Genomic DNA, 17,127 nt, shown 5'->3' with positions numbered 1-17,127 from the left:
TTGGAATGCTCAGATTAATAAAAGCATCTATAAGTGCATCAACATTTCTTGGAAAGAATTTATAAGAATTTTAAAACAGGAAATGTTTTAAAAGGACACTCACCAGGTAGGCCTACAACAAGTGTGGAAAACGTGGAACATATCTGACTGTCTCTGGCATAATAACCTAAATGTTTGGTTTGTAGTGCGAGTCATCAATTTAACATTCCTAAAAGCACAGTGCATGACGTTATTCACAAGTACACTTGTGAACAACATCATGCACTCCAGCCATCAGTAGGCTGGATGTGATGAACAAACTTCATGCTTATAAACTGTGGCTTGTTCATCCCATCCAGCTTAGTTTCTAATGAGGCAACATTTCATATGCATGGAGTTATGAATCACCATAATTGTCAGGTGTGAGGGTCAGAAAATCCACATGAACTAGTGGAGTTCTTCCGTAACAGTCCGAAAGACAATGCCTGTTGCTGCATCATGCATGATTGCATTGTTGAGCCATTTTTTTCCCATGAGGAGACGATTAAGTGTGGCATACTTGGATATGCTAGAGAACTTTTTGTTTCCCCAGATTGAGAATGTGAAGGGCTCATTTTCGAACAGGATGAAGCCCTGCCACATAGTGAATGCAGAAGATGTCAAAATCTTGCCGGATGACTTGGATAGATTGGAGGTCTGAGCTAAGGAGAATGGATGTCAATTTAATGTGACAAAATGTAAGGTTATGCATTTTGGGGTGAAAGGATTAGCAGCAGTATACCACATTGGTGGAACTGTACTCCAGGAGATTGATGAGGCCAGGGACTTTGAAGTGTTGGTAGATAGGGAGATGAAGTTTAGGGGACACATTGCAAAAGTGGCTAAATCAGGTTGTTGAAAAATACTTTGACGAGCAGAGACAAGCAAGTTATTGTACCTCTGTACTGAGCCTCGATAAGACCTCATCTCGACTACTGTGCCCAGATTTGGTCACCTAGGTTTCTTCTTGATGGGGAGGAGGTAGAGAGGATCCAGAGGCGAGTGACCAAGATGATAGCAGGTCTATGAAATGAACCTTATGAGAACAGGTCGAAGATTTGTGGGTTTCAGAAATTAGTTGATAGGTGGAAAAGGGGAGATATAATTGAGACATTTAAATTGCTAAAGGGTTTATATAGGATTAATTCAGAGGATATTTTTGAGATCAGGACTGGTGGTGGGAGAACTAGGGGACACCTATGGAAGCTGGGCAAGAATGTGATTAGCAAGGGTGTTAGAGCTGTGTTCTTTGCTTTTAGAGTGATAAATGAGTGGAATAAGCTGCCAGAGTCTGTTGTGGGTGCTATGACGATGAGTGAGTTCAAGCCAAGATATGATAGATACTGTGAGAATGTCATATGGTTGTGTAGACATGATGTTTAGGGCCTCCATCAATGAGTCTAAGGACTCCCTGGAGTTGCCCGTAATAATAATAATTTCTGTGGACTGTGCTCAACAAACTATTCCCAGGAAAATGGGTAGGCCGAGGAAGTCCCACTGCTTGGCCACCACACAGTCCCAATTTGACTCCAATGGCTTATAACAAGTTATAGGCCATCTTCTTTAGGGGCTACATAAAAGATATTGTGTATCAATAAAAAAAATCCAGTTTCTTGCCCACCTGCACCATAGAATATAACAGCAATCATACTAGGATTGTTTGAAAAGTTTGGTAAATTTCCAATAGATGGTGACACAATTCATTCATTCATACCAATGTCGGCACGTATCATCTTTTTCACGACCCCTGGCAAAATTTTACCAATATGTGATGTGTAGTTCTTGTTTGGCAAATGTTTAAAATGACTGTGTTCGCATTTTTCATAAAAATGGAAAAAACGAATTTTGTGCAGTGATAAAACACTTTTATTTGAAGAAGTGGAAGGACATGCAGATCAAAGCGGAGTAACATTCAGTTCATGGGGACTCTACACCATCATCAAAGACTATTTATTTTTGGATAAATGAGTTTAAACCTGGTCATAAGTACATCAAAGATGAAATGCACTTTGGATGCCCAACTGTCACTATGAAGGAAATGATTGACAAAATACATAGTATCGTGAAAACCACCAAGTGAAAGCATGAGATTGTTGAGATTGTACGCATCTCAACTGAACAGGTGTATAATATCCTGCACGAAAAATTGCATATGAAAAAGCTGTGTTCGCGATTGGTGCCATCATTGTTGACTGCCAATCAAAAACACGTGCAAAAAGACATTTCAATGCAGTTTAATCACAATTTGCAGGATTTTTTGCATTGATTCTTGCCTGCAGATGAAACTTGGATCCACCACTACACATCTCAGTCTAAGCAGCAGTCATAACAGTGGACAATGCCTAGTGAAAGAGCACCAAAAAAAGTGAAGTCTGTTTTGTCAGCTGGCAAGGAGATAGACTATTTGGAAAAAGGTAAAACAATAACAGTAGGCCATTATGTGTCATTGTTGGACCGTTTAAAAGAAGAACTGAAAAAAAAAGCCAAGATTGGTCAAGACAATCCCACACATCGGCTGTCGCAATGACAAAATTGCATGGATCTTCAAATTGGTTCCACATCCACTGTATTCTCGACTTTGCCCCATGTGACATCTTCTTGTTCCCAAACTTAAAAATTTGGCTCAGTGAGAAAAAATTTTCTTTGAACAAGGATGTCGTCAAGGTTGCCAATGACTATTTTGCACAATTTGACAAATCCTACTTTTTAGATGGGATGAAAAAATTAGAAACTCGCTGGACCAAATGTGTAGCCCTCGATGGAGACTATATTGAGAAATAAAGATGATTTTTTTCCAAAAAAATGTGTTTAACTTATTTTTTTACCAAACTTTTCAAACAACCCTTGTAGAAGCAATTCCTATGGATATGCTTACCTGAGTGTGGTCTGAGGTGGAATTCTATTTTGATGTTTGTAGGGCTGTAAATGGTGCACATATGGAGTTACACTAACAGGTAATCAAACTTGTGACATTGTACTTTGATAATAAAATAAATTTCATTGAAAACCCCGAAGTTCTTTTTTTGGACACCTAGTATATGTTGATTGACATCATATCCCATAATTGGCCCATTATCACATAATGCACAGCACACACTTCCTTTCAGATCTGTACATTATGCATTATGGGAAAGGTCATTACCCAGACTGGTTTCAACCTTTATTAAGATTTTGTCTCTGGGAGCTAGGCTGAGATTAAATCAATGTAGAATTTGTATACATACATAACTGGTATAAGACCTAATGCAGAGAGTTAGGGAAACTAACTTATAATGCAAGGAATGGTGATAATACGTGTGTACGAGTGACAATATTATGTAAATGTGTTAATGACAGGAATGGGCCTCATCATGGAAATGATCACAAGAGAACGATTTCGACTTTGTCTTTGTCATGTTCAAGCCCATCAAATATGTGCAATGATGTCTGCATATATAAGGCATTAGAGAAGAACAGAGATCTGTAAGTTGACCAACTTACAGATCTTTGTGCCCAGATTTGGTCACTTAGTGTTCAGACCTATGACCTAGGTCGAGAGGTGGTTACAGCATTGACACTGGGGAGTTCTTTCGCTTGATTGAACAGCGGGAAGGAGCATGACAAGGGGCAATCCCTGGAAGTTACGAAAGGAAACTGTGAGAAAGAGGGTGAGGAGTGGTTTCTTTGCATGGAGGGTGGTTGAACCACGGAATGCATTGCCTGATAGAGTGGTGAGAATGAGAACGGTTAATGATATAGGTGGAGATTTGGATGGAGATAGTCAGTTGTTTGTAGATGATGCAAAGTTGGGATGAACCATGAAGAGTAGTGAAGATGTTGTGGATTTGCAAGACTTGAATAAATTGAGTGATTGGGCATGGAAATGGGGATGTGAGTTCAATGTTGCAAAATGTAAGGTTTTAAAATTTGGAAAACAAAGATGGGATGCAGAATTTATGCTTGGTGAGGATATATTGTTGGAGGTGGAAGAAATAAGAGATCTGGAGGTGATAGTGGATAAGGATCTGAAATTTAGGGGACACATAGCCAGAATTGTGAAGACAACACGAAGGCTTCTGGGAATGATGTGGAGGACATTGACGTGTAGAAATGGAGAGATTCTTGTTCCTTTGTATAAGGATTTGATTAGACCACACATGGATTATTGTGCCCAGATTTGGTCACCTGGTTTTCAAAAGGATGAAGAGATGTTGAAAAGCATCCAAAGGCGACTGACTAAGGTAGTCATTCCAGAAGTCATTTCTGACCTCTGGAATGTCGAGTATGAGAAAAGATTGAGAAGATGCAACTTGCAGAGTTTGGTGGACAGGAGGAAGAGGGAAGATATGATAGAGACTTACAAGTTGGTAAGGGGTTGTTATAGGATCAATGCTGGAGAAATTCTACAGAAAATAGTGGGAGATGGGGGAAAACCAGAGGTCATCCCTGGAAACTGTATAAAGAAGGTGTGAGTAGGGGAGCGAGAGGCAGGTTTTTTTTTTGTGCAGAGTTGTAAATGATTGGAATGCCTTGCCTGAGAGTGTGGTTTCTGCAAGGAGTTTGAATGTGTTCCAGTCACGGTATGATGAACTGTGTGTATGATAAAAGGACCTCCCAGATGAGTCTTTGACTCTATGAGGTCTTAGGGTAATAATAATAATAATGTCACACAGACTACAGACGAGTATATAAAAGAACATGCAGGTAGCTTATGTCTTATTATGCTAGGAATATCAGAAATAAAGGAGTAGAGGTTGTTGCCTTGGTCAATATATTGGGACCTCAGAATATAGACATTAGTGAGACCTTGCTATCTGAATCAGACATCCTAACTGGTATTGAGTGCAAAGGGTATAGTATTTTTAGAAAGGATAGACAAGGTAGGAGAGGAGGGATGTGCCGCTAATGATATTAGATGACTGGAATCCAGTTAGTGTTCAGACCTATGATTGTAGTACTAGTACTAGTAACAGTATTTCATGTAGCATTGAGTTTGAAGCCATTTGGTGCAAGGTGGAATCTAACAAGATCAAATACATCATGGGATGTTGTTACAGACGTGGTGGATCGGTTGATAGTGATGAAGAAAATGCATCACCAAATCAAGATGATTAATCATGATAGAAACCTGAAATTTAGGGGACATATTGCAAAGATAGTGAAGATAACACAGGGAATTGCTGCAATAATGAGAAGGATACTGAACCGCAGAGATAAAAGGGTTATCATTCCGTTGTATAAAACTCTGATCAGATTACACTTAGACTATTGTTCTCAGATCTGGTCCCCAGGATTTGAAGGCAATAAATTAACTGTGGAAAGGGTACAGAAGCAGATAACAAAGATAGTTTCAGGACTGTACAATGTTAGTTATGAGGATCGGCTGAGGGAGTATGGACTGCAGAGTTTGGTGGATAGAAGAAGGAGAGGTGATATGATTGAGACTTTTAAACTGTTGAGAGGTGGTTGCAGGGTTGACACTGGGGAGTTCTTTCTCACAGTTATGAAAGGAAACTGTGAGAAAGAGGGTGAGGAGTGGTTTCTTTGCATGGAGGGTGGTTGAACCACTTAATGCATTGCCTGATAGAGTGGTGAGAGTGAGAACGGTCAGTGCGTTTAAGGAGTGATAGACTTAGTATTTCCTAGGAGGGACCTCCCTCGATGAATCTTGATAGACTTGTGTTTCTTAGAAAGGACCTCCCACGAGGAGTCTTTTGACTCCAAGGAGGCCTGAATAATAATAATAATGGGGACTTTAATTATCCAAACATTGATTGGGTAGCAGTAAAATCTCATGAGAAGAATGAAACAATTTATTATAGCATCGAAGGGCATTTCAGTTAAATATGTAACTATTCTTGTTCTGGTTCATGACAGTGGTCATGTAGTACTCACTTGGAAGCAAAGTTTATGAAAGAAACATTACATGGAGAGTGTTAAAAATTATATTAGTATCGAAGACATATTTTGAAGACAGATTAAGAATTTGTAGACTACAGGCATTAGTAAACAGGAGAAAGAGGGGTGGTATGATTGAGACTTACAAACTTCTGAAAGATTTCATATAAGATTTCAGTTGATGAAATTTTTCATTTTTATGGGGGATGGACAAGAAGGTATCCTTGGAAGCTGAGAATGAATACTACTAAGAATGTGATGAGATCTAGATTTTTCTCTGATAGAGTGGTGCGTGATTTGAATGGATTGTGATTGGAGGTTCTGTGTGCAAGTAGGGTGAATGAATTCCAGAACAAATATGATAGCTGGTGCTTGTAGTATATGGAGGTCTCTCTTAAGAATAATAATAATAGTATGTATTTTTCATGTACAAGTGATAAAATGGTGTTCCACTTTATTTTTAATACTGATTCTTGATCACAAATAGTTATTGAAAATTTTTTCACATTGTTATAAAGTAAATAATATCAAACAAAAAATTATAATCTTCATTTAATCTTTGTCCAAGCATAAAACAAGAATAATTTCTTGCCAAATATACAGTAGCTTGAAGCAATGGCATATGAATCTTCTAAGAGAAGTATTTTAGTAATGCTTGGAATATCACTGACTTTAATGGGGGACTGGATCCTGACAAAGAGTCAGGATCCATTTAATTCTTATCAGGTTTGGGTGGGAGGATGTGATGTATCATTAAGTAGGAGGTGCAGAACAAGAAAATTTTGTGGAGGGTATATATAAAGAGAAAGGTGATCAGCAAGCTCATTAGCAGTGCAGATTATAGGCAAGAAGTGTGACCAGTGTGGTAAGCATAGCAAAATCTTTTATGAGAGGAAATTAACTGAACAGATAATGGAAATGAACAGATAGCAGGGAAATTACAGAAGCAGAGTTAAATTACTGAATGATCACTTTCCGTGGGCATATCATCCATGTGAAGATATTATTATTATTATTATTATAGTGTCTCCATGGCATCAGAAGACTCATGTAAGATACTGATTTACAGATTAAGAATTTGTAGACTGCAGGCATTAGTAAACAGGACAAAGAGGGGTGATATTATTGAGACTTACAAACTTCTGAAAGGGGCATATAAGATTTCAGTTGATGGAATTTTTCATTTTTATGGGCGTGGGAGAACAAGAAGATATATAAGGAGAAAGGTGATCAGCAAGCTTATTAGCAGTACAGATTATATTATAGGCAAGAAGTGTGACCAGTGTGGTAAGCATAGCAAAATCTTTTATGAGAGGAAATTAACTGAACAGAAAATGGAAATCTGAGGTTTTCGAGAGTAAAGGTATAAAAGAAAGAATGACTTTTGATGACTAAAATGCTGATGACAGGAAAATTACAAAAGCAGAGTTGAGTTATTGAATGATCACTTTCCATTTCATCACAAAACGGATAATAGTAATAATTAAAAAAAAAAAATCAGCATAAGAGTAATATGAGTGGTTGGCTTAATGATGTCATTTTAAATTTAAAGTTAAATCTTGTGCAAATGGTCAAGGGATCAAGCAATCAAGTCAAGATCAGCAAGAAAATCCAAACAAACTTTTACAACAAGAAGAACTAATATTCACAATTTATTTAATTTAAAATCTGGATGAGAAAAAAATCCAAGGGTGGAAGTAAGTGGTGGTATGTATCACTTATGTTTGTGGTTAAGACCATCTGGTAAGTAGATGGAGTTTATGTTAGGCCTTACTAACTGCAAACTTCTTTATTTTTAATATTTCCCATGCATCTATGGAATCCGAAGACTTATCGCAGTAGACCAAAACACCACAAGCTACACTACTTATTGTACATTGCCTAGAAAAAATTCAAATTTTTTAAGTAGGTAGCTTCAAGTGTTGAAGCATTCATTACCTACTCTAGCAGTGCATTCATTCATCACTCATCACTTGCTTACATGATTTTTTATATTTTCCAGAAATTTCCTCATTCTACCATTGGCCATTCTCCTGTTCTATCTGATATGCTCCTTTCACCAACTTTTATATCACCAATCTTTCTCCTATTTTTCAGGTTCTACAGACTACATTTCCTTCTTATGTCCTCATATGCAACATTCCAGAGTCATGAGATAATCTTATTTACTCACTTCTGCACTCTCTAATACTTATTATTATTATTATTATTATTATTATTATTACCCCAAGACCTCATGGAGTCAAAGAGTCATCTGGGAGGTCCTTTTATCACACACACATAGCTCATCATACCGTGCCTTGAACACATTCAAACTCCTTGCAGACACCACACTCTCAGGCAAGGCATTCCAATCATTCACAACTCTGCACGAAAAAACCTGTCTATCACTCCCCTACTCACACCCTCTTTATACAGTTTCCAGGGATGACCTCTGGTTCTCTCCCAATCTCCCACTATTTTCTGTAGAACCTCTCCAGCATTGATCCTATAACAACCCCTTAATAACTTGTAGGTCTCTATAATATCTCCCCTCTTCCCCCTGTCCACCAGACTCTGCAAGTTGCATCTTCTCAATCTTTCCTCATACTTGACATTCCAGAGGTCAGAAACTACCTTAGTCAATCACTTTTATACCCTCTCCAACATCTCTTCATCCTTCTGAAAACCAGGTGACCAAATCTGGGCACAATAGTCCATGTGTGGCCTAATCAAAGCCTTATACAACGGAACAAGATTCTCCCTACTTCTACACGTCAATGTCCTCTGCATCATTCCCAGAAGCCTTTGTATTGTCTTCACAATTTTGGCTATGTGTACCCTAAATTTCAGATCCTTATCCATTATCAGTCCCAGATCTCTTATTTCTTCCACTTCCAACAATATATCCTCACCAACCATAAATTCTGCATCCCATCTTTGTTTTCCAAATTTTAAAATCTTACATTTTGCAACATTGAACTCGCATTCCCATTTCAGGGTCCAATCACTCAATTTATTCAAGTCTTCTTGTAAGGCCACAACATCTTCGCTACTCTTCATGGTTCATCCCAACTTTGCATCATCTGCAAACAACTGAATATCTCCATCCAAATCTTCACCTATATCGTTAATATACAAGTTAAATAGTAATGGCCCCAAAACAGACCCCTGAGGCACTCCACTATTGACTTTCCTTTTCCTGGATATTGCTTCCCCATACACAACTTGTTGATACCTATCAGATAGCTAGTCCCCAATCCAATGCACTAATCTAATATCCAACCCCATCTGCTTTAGTTACTATCAATTTATCATGAGGTACTCTATCAAAATCCTTCTCCTCTGTCCAAGGAAGCAGTCACTTTATTGTAATAAGTAAGTAAGATTATTAAAACATGACCTCCCTTTTAGCAAATCCATGCTGTCCATCAAAGATAATACCATTGTTGTCAACCCAACTCTGGATCCTAGTTCTCACAAGCTTCTCCAACAACTTAACCACAACACTCCTGACACACAGATAGGCCTATAGTTTGATGCTTGAGTTCGCTCACCTCCTTTATGAAGTGGCACAATCTTGTTCTCCTTCCACTCCTTAGGGATTGGACTGAGTGCAAGTCTTGCACTCAGTCAAGAAAAAAAATATGCCAAGAACTCAGTCATTAAAAAAATATGTCAATACAGGCATCAACTCCCTGGCATCATTCCTTCAGAATACGTGGCAATATATTATCAAGTCCCACAGTCTTATTAACATCTAGTTTACTCAACTCCCCATACACCTCTTGCTCACCTACATTAGTCTCTCTGCCCCATCATCTACTGCTCTCAATCTCTCCATGAAGTCACATTCACAAGATTGAAAGACCTTTATGAATTGCTCATTAAGTATCTTCACCACACATTCTGCAACAGCTGTCATTATGCCATTTTCCCCTATCACTGTCATCCTTCCATAATCATTCTTTCTTTTGCTGGCTACATATTGAAAGAACTCCTTAGGACTCTTTTTGGCTTCATTAACTAACTGCTGTTCATACCTCTCTTTATCTACCCTCACCAACCAAGTCACCCTCTTTGCCTGGTCTTTGTAGACCTCATGGAATAGGTTATTTCCACTTCTCTTATGCTGCTTCCACAATGCCCTCTTTCTCTGTATTGCATGCTTAATCTCTTTATTCATCCATCTCATACCTACCTTATTTAACCTTCTCACCCTTGGAATACTCTTAGACATTGCATCTAGTAGATAGTTTTTGAAAATCCCCCAAGCTGCATTGATCTCTTTTCCAGCTAACTCCTCATTCCATGCTACACCCACAAGCTGTCTCCTGAGCTCTTCATAATCACTCCCCTTGTAGTTCCACATATCCCATTTTCTCACAGAGGTCCTCACACTACTGGCAACACCCAGGTAAACACCACATGGTCATTCTCACCAATTGGTGGATGATTTGACACCTCATTTATAATTACATCCTCTGATGAGATGACCAAATCCAAGACCCTCAATCCTCGCATGCCCTCTGTTACATACTGTCTGAGGTAGTTATCCCTCAAAAACTCAAGAAACTCATTTTCTTTACTTCCAGTTGTTATCTCATCATTCCAGTCTACATTGCCATAATTAAAATCGCCCATTATGATCACTCTTTTCTTATTTGCTTGACTAATTTGATTATACAGTTCATTACTGCCACATCCACATTACCTGGTCTATAACAATATTCAACCAAGTATTTGATTCCATTCACCTCTATCTCACACCATACTGCCTCAAAACCACTGGCACTATTTCTCCTCTTGAAGCTCTACTTTGTATGGACATAACTCTTTCTCTATCATCAACAGCACTTCCTCTCCCTTTTTACCCCTTCTATCCTCACGAAACACATTATACCCTTCCTTCATTATACTCTATTCCTGTCAGGATGTCGTCCTCTTCCAACCATGTCTCACTTATTCCGACAATCTTTGGGTGAACAGATGCAATTAATGCAACCATTTCATCTGCCTTGTTTCTTATACTTCTAGCATTTGTATACAAACACAACAGCTCATTTCTGGATCTACAGCTAGTTCCACTGATACCACTCACTTGATGTGATCTCTCCATGCTCGACTGGGACAATTTCCCTTTCTGTTTATTCATTTTAAAACCCTTTTCAATTCCAACTGGTTCCTCTTGATCCCAGGTCATCCCATTTCTTTCCTGTCTACACATGCTCTCACATCCTCTTGGAGCATCCACCTTTCTCACGCTGTGTATCCCTGTTCACCTTGAGCCTCTCCGTTTCCCTGTTCCTCTTGCACACCCATTCTCTCATTTTCTGTACTCATGCCACTCACTTCCCCATTCGTAACCACCTCTTCAGTCTCTCCTGTCTTACTCTCCTGCTCTTCCACATCACTTCCCACTTGATCTGATTCATTCTCTCTACTCACTTCTCTACCTTCCAGCAGCTCTCTCTCTCCATGTGACTCCCACCATAACCCACTCAAATGTCCATCGCTCCCATACAGTTCACTTCTTCCTTCAAACTCATTCCACACATTAACAAACTATACTCCTATCCCCTCACACATTTCAGCCAGCATATTATTCATAATCCTTGCTCTCTGCCTAATCTCACCACAGTCATACCTAGGCAACATGCTGACTACCCTTCCTGTCACACTATTCTCTTTTATCCTTCTAAGCAGCCTCCTGAGATCCATTCTGACTTGCTCTTTGTCCTCTGTCAAATCATTTGTGCCGATTAAAACCATCAACTCCTTTGCTCGTGCCCTCCTCATATCCAATGCCTCAATCACTCTACTCATTTTACCACCTGGAAAACATACCTTGTGCATCCTATCATCCAGCACACCTTTAATAATGAGTCACCATATAACGCCACTTGCTCATCTTTCATTAACTTTTTTGTGCCATCATGATTAGTTTTAATAGTATTTACTCGAATTTTCTTAATTTCATTCCGCATCCATTTCATCTCTTTCCTCATCGAATCCAATTCAACTTCCGAATCTCGCGTCACATTCTCTCTCTATCATTCATTCTTTCTAATTTTCATTAGAAAATTAGAAAGCATGAACTCTCGACACTCTCTTCTCACTTTCACTGTCATTCATCCTTCTGTGCTGCTGTACTTTCGGTCCAACATGCATCCGACTTTCACTATCATTCATTCTTTTGGTTTTTTCCACTTTCGATTTCTGCATCACGCCATTTCCTTCCTTATTATTTCCTTCCAATACTTCATTATCCACATAAGTGGGTGACCAGATTTGTGCACAGATATTCAACAATGTACTTATGCAGTGGAAATATCACCTGCTTATAAGGAGGTGATATTTCCACTGTATGCTTGTCAGGATTCTTGTGCATCTATGTGGTGGTACATATCACTTATGTTTATGGTTAAGACCATAAATGCTGAAGTAGATTTTTTTTTTACTTGTTATTTTGTATGGATATTTTTTCTTTCATTTTTCAGTTGTGCTATTTATGATTTTATGCTTTTTTGAAGAGAGAGCTAGATTTGCTCTCTCTTTTTTTTTTCTGATTTACTGTGTTATGGTATTTTTTTAAATGACATCTTTCAATGTTGGTAATGTTAGCAAGTTAATTACAGAACACAGCTGGAACACTAGGTGGAGGGATGTGAAAGACTCATGAACATGTTTCCAACAAAAGAAGTATCTATTCTCATGGATTCACAGATTGTTTATTTATTGTAAATGCATGCAATATAAATTTTTTTTATTTATACTGACAAAAAAAAGTAATTTTTTTTCTGTCTCCAGAAATATCAACAATATTTATTATGGAATACATCATGCCATTGTAGAGTGTCATTTCTTATATTGTTACCACTGTCACAAGTGATTTAACTGTAACAAAGACTATGTTCCAAGCATGTATATGTTACATGCAGATTATGAAATTGCACAATTCATGGAATGCCCAACTTTTTTGCTCATTCCATGAATTCTATGATATGCTTGTATAGTTTGTGGAATGTGTAGAATTTTGCACAATTCATGAAATGAGCATTACATTTTCCGCTCATTACATTGGGTGCATAGTTACAGCATATGTTACTCACAGATTATGGAATCGCACAATTCACAGAATGCGCAACACTTTTGCTCATTCCATGAACTGTATAACACTCTTGTACAGTTCGTGGAATGTATAGAATTTTGCACAATTCATGAAATGAGCATTACGTTTTCTGCTCATTTCAATTGGGTGCATAGTTATAGCATATAGATAGGTGATAAACAGGTCAAGAGTAATAAAATAGTTTTAATTCAAAAACTTTTATTACATAAAAATAGTTATGTACTTTGACAAAACACAAGAAAAATATTATTACCAAACATCTTTGGTTACAACTAACAAGTAAACAAGAGCATCTGAATTACTAATTATAAGAAGAGCCAAAGGCTTTAATTCGGTGACATGGACTTATTTAAGTTAAAGGATATTACATTCCATATTGTTTCTTAGCCGAATAAGAAACTCAAAGAGTTTCATGCCGAATATAGAAACTATACAAAGTTCGGCGATTCCAAGCGTAAGCAACATTATGGCTTACGCTTGGAATTACGCTTGGCATTATAGTTCACATTATGGGTAAATACCAAGAACAGTGATCGAAGCTTGCTCAACCCTTACTATGAGTTGCCTCAGTTTGCACTACCAAATGGGTCAGGTGTTTCACTATCCAGGTATTTGCTTACACTTGGAATTGCCGAACTTTATATAGTTTCTATATTCGGCATGAAACTCTTTGAGTTTCTTATTCGGCTAAAAAACAATATTGGATGTAATATCCCTTAACTTAAATAAGAGCATCTGTTTTACAAGAGCATCTTTTTAATCCTTGTCTATTACCTCCACAAAGTTGGAGAACTAGAGAACTAGAGCTCTGATGTTGAGGTCTATAGTTGGTACTTCATTTGTAGATAGTCCCTGAAAATCAACCTTTTCAAAACAATTTCTCTCAAGCTAGTTTTCAATAACTCCACCTTCGATACCAATTCTGTATTTCTCTTCTTTCCTGTCAAGAATTACTCCAATCAAGTTTGCCGGATCTCCTCGACCATGATCAAAAGATGGTACAAACACATTTACCCACTTTCCAATTCTTTTAGTTTTTTGTTTATTCTTTTAACCATTTTTGTAGCGATATACTTCATGTTCTGACTTGCAATGTTCCTCAGCTTGACTGCTGGATGGAGGTCATCAATGTCAGTATCTGAGAAATTTGGATTCTGATTGCCTAATGAATCATCAAGAATTCCTCCATTCAATTTTCTGGTTTTGTCTATCAAATCGTATTCATGACTTTCTTGCACTGTTTCATTGTTATTTGTAATAGATTCTTCATATAATTCAATGTATTCTTCATTGTTATGATTATTTACAGTTACATTTGTCCCGATAAATGAATTTTCATTTTGTTCTGAAATTAGTACTTGCTTGAATATATTCTCGGTGTCAGTGTAGTTTAACATATCCATGAAATTCTCTTCATCAATTCCTGACTGAATTTTGTTCAGAAATTCTGTTGGAAGATTTGTACCAACACCCACTTTAGGTTTTATTCCAAACAGGACTTTATAAGCCTCTATTTTTATAGTTTCATGGTATGTGGTATTCATACTCCACTGAACATATTTTATTCCAATACTCCAGTTGGAAGAATTATTATCTCTCATCCATGCAACTAAAGAATCTTTAAGTGTTGCATTGCTCCTTTCCACTGATCCTTCACTTTGCAGGTGTCTGGGTCTTCCATTTACTAAAACTAAGTTTGGCCAAAGAGTAGAAAGTGCTTTGATAATGAGCTGTGAATTCCCTTCCATTATCAGATTGCAAAACACGTGGAGCACCATACTCAAGAAAAATGTCTAGTAAATGTTGAGCTACTTTCTTTGCTGTTTTTGAAGCCAGCACTCGAAGCAAATGAAACATTGCCAGATGCTCTTGATAGTGCATGATGAACCTGAAATTCCCATCTGGTAAGCTTTGAAAGTCAAATCTACCTGACCCCTTTGATTCATGTCATTTATGGTAATAGGTCTAACAACAATCCCTTTAATGGTCTCCTTCCTTTTTAGTTTCTCTGTGAATCTTTCACATTGTTTTATGAATTCAGAAACAATTTGTCGTGGAATGTTAGCATACTTTTCCATTATTTTATTGTGGGTTTTTGTCTCACCTTTGTGACCAATAAAGAGATGAATATCACAAATTATAGAAATAGCGGATTCTTTTGTTGCCATAAATTGACCATTTTTTTGTCACTACTTTCGTTACACCCACTAAATTTGATATGGCGTACTTACTTCTAAGATGATATTCTTGTCTACTTCTTTTAACGCCAGATCTATTATCATTTAGAAGGTTTATGACATATTGTTAAAATTCATTATTCCATAAGATATCACATTCTCTAACAGCGTTTTCTAAATCTTCCATTTTGGATGTAGGGATCTAAAATTTAACAAATATGGATGTTTAAAACCTAAAATATCACTTTATTAAGTTAATAGTGACGAATTGTCACATGTTATGTAAGATGCAACTTGCAGCAACAGCCAATAAGAAATGCTCTTTAAAATCTAATCATCACATATTATATAAGCTGCGGGTCCTGCAACTCACGCCAATGAGAAACTAACCTTACTAAATACGACGAAAGCAATTCTGATGTAATGTACAAATTTACTGTAACACTTGACTAATACTATTACAAAAAATTCTAAAAACACAGCAAATTGCAGCAACAACCAATAAGAAATGCTCTTTAAAACCTAATCGTCACATATTATATAAGCTGTGGGTCCTGCTACTACACCAATAAGAAATGCTCTTTAAAACCTAATCGTCACATATTATATAAGCTGTGGGTCCTGCTACTACAGCAACTTGCAGAACAACCAATAAGAAATGCTCTTCACCAGTTTATAACAAGTTTCCACGCATCATGCGTTGCTACTGTTACTATGCACCCAATTCATGAAATGAGCAGAAAATGTAATGCTCATTTCAAAATTCTACACATTCCACGAACTGTGCAAGCATGTTATACAGTTCATGGATTGTGCGATTTCATAATTTGTGCGTAATATATATATACTACTTATATTGTTACTCAGTTCATCTTTGATTATGTTTGTATTTATGTTTCATTTTTGCATTGAACATTTTGGAGTTTCCTAAAAGAGAAAATTATACAATTATACTTCCTGATTTAAACTGTAAAAATTTTTTGTTTCATTACATATGTGTTGAATGTCCAGTTTATTAGGTTCTGTAATGATAAGAAATAAGAATGCTCTCAGAGAAGGACCAATCAAAACTTTAAGCCATTTAGCTAGAAGCTCTAATGTATATAATGCTTTATTTGAGATAGTAGTGTTGCTCTGATCCTCAGTGATATGTATATTCACATAGCTTAGAGGCTATGTGAATATATATATAATTATTAAAGGAAACATAACTAATGACAAATGAAACAGTGTGACATAGAACTATGGATTACATATTAATAGCAAGAAGAATGAGAGTGTAGTTTTAAATTGTATGGAAACATTAATAGTGTTTAATTTATTGTTTTAATTAATAGATTCAATGGGCAAGTCTTGAAGAATAGTTAAAATTCAAACATCTGAGAAGGATATTTTCTAGTCATGGAGGTTTAGATCATGAGATAATGAGGAGTATTTCACTGGGCCATACCTTTTTTAACAGTATGTAGTCCACTTTGGGTCTTCCATTGCAAGTTTTTGATTAACAAGTTACTTTTTTTTGCCTATTTTATCTTATGCAGCAAAGTCATGAGGACTAACAAAAAAAAATAAGAGACATAATTTGAAAATAGGCAAAAGAAATGAAAGTTCTAAGAACAGTGTTGGCAAAAAGCATTGAATAAGAAATGTGGATTAGTAATGATTTGGAATTTAGAAATTCTTTCTAAATTCATTCTTGTTATATGAGAATGAATTTAGAAAAATAAAATAGAGAACCTTTGATCTGTCTGATTTAATGGTTTCTGTTGGAGCAGGTGTTGATAGAGAAGAATTATGACACTTGTTAATATGAGAGGCCACGTATTTAGGTAGGATCTAGGTAGCTAAATCATCAATTTATAACAGTTCATAATTAGTCAAAATTAGTAGTACAAATATAACAAACAGTAACCACAAAGGAGCATATCCAGTTGCACAGTATAT

The 17,127-nt window shown here is 36.9% G+C and overlaps 1 protein-coding gene across 3 annotated transcripts in view; it reads left to right on the top strand.

The window, feature by feature from the left end:
• LOC150109861 (uncharacterized) overlaps positions 1–17,127 on the top strand; it is a 391,072-nt gene that overhangs the window by 96,797 nt on the left and 277,148 nt on the right. The window lies entirely within an intron of this gene.

The sequence above is a fragment of the Typopeltis vanoorti genome, chromosome 1 (genome assembly GCF_054136105.1).
Source record: "Typopeltis vanoorti isolate ZY-2024b chromosome 1, IOZ_Tvanoo_1.0, whole genome shotgun sequence".
NCBI classification, from domain to species: domain Eukaryota; kingdom Metazoa; phylum Arthropoda; class Arachnida; order Uropygi; family Thelyphonidae; genus Typopeltis; species Typopeltis vanoorti.
Note: the sequence above shows the minus strand (reverse complement) of the source record. Positions and strands in the feature narration are given on the sequence as shown.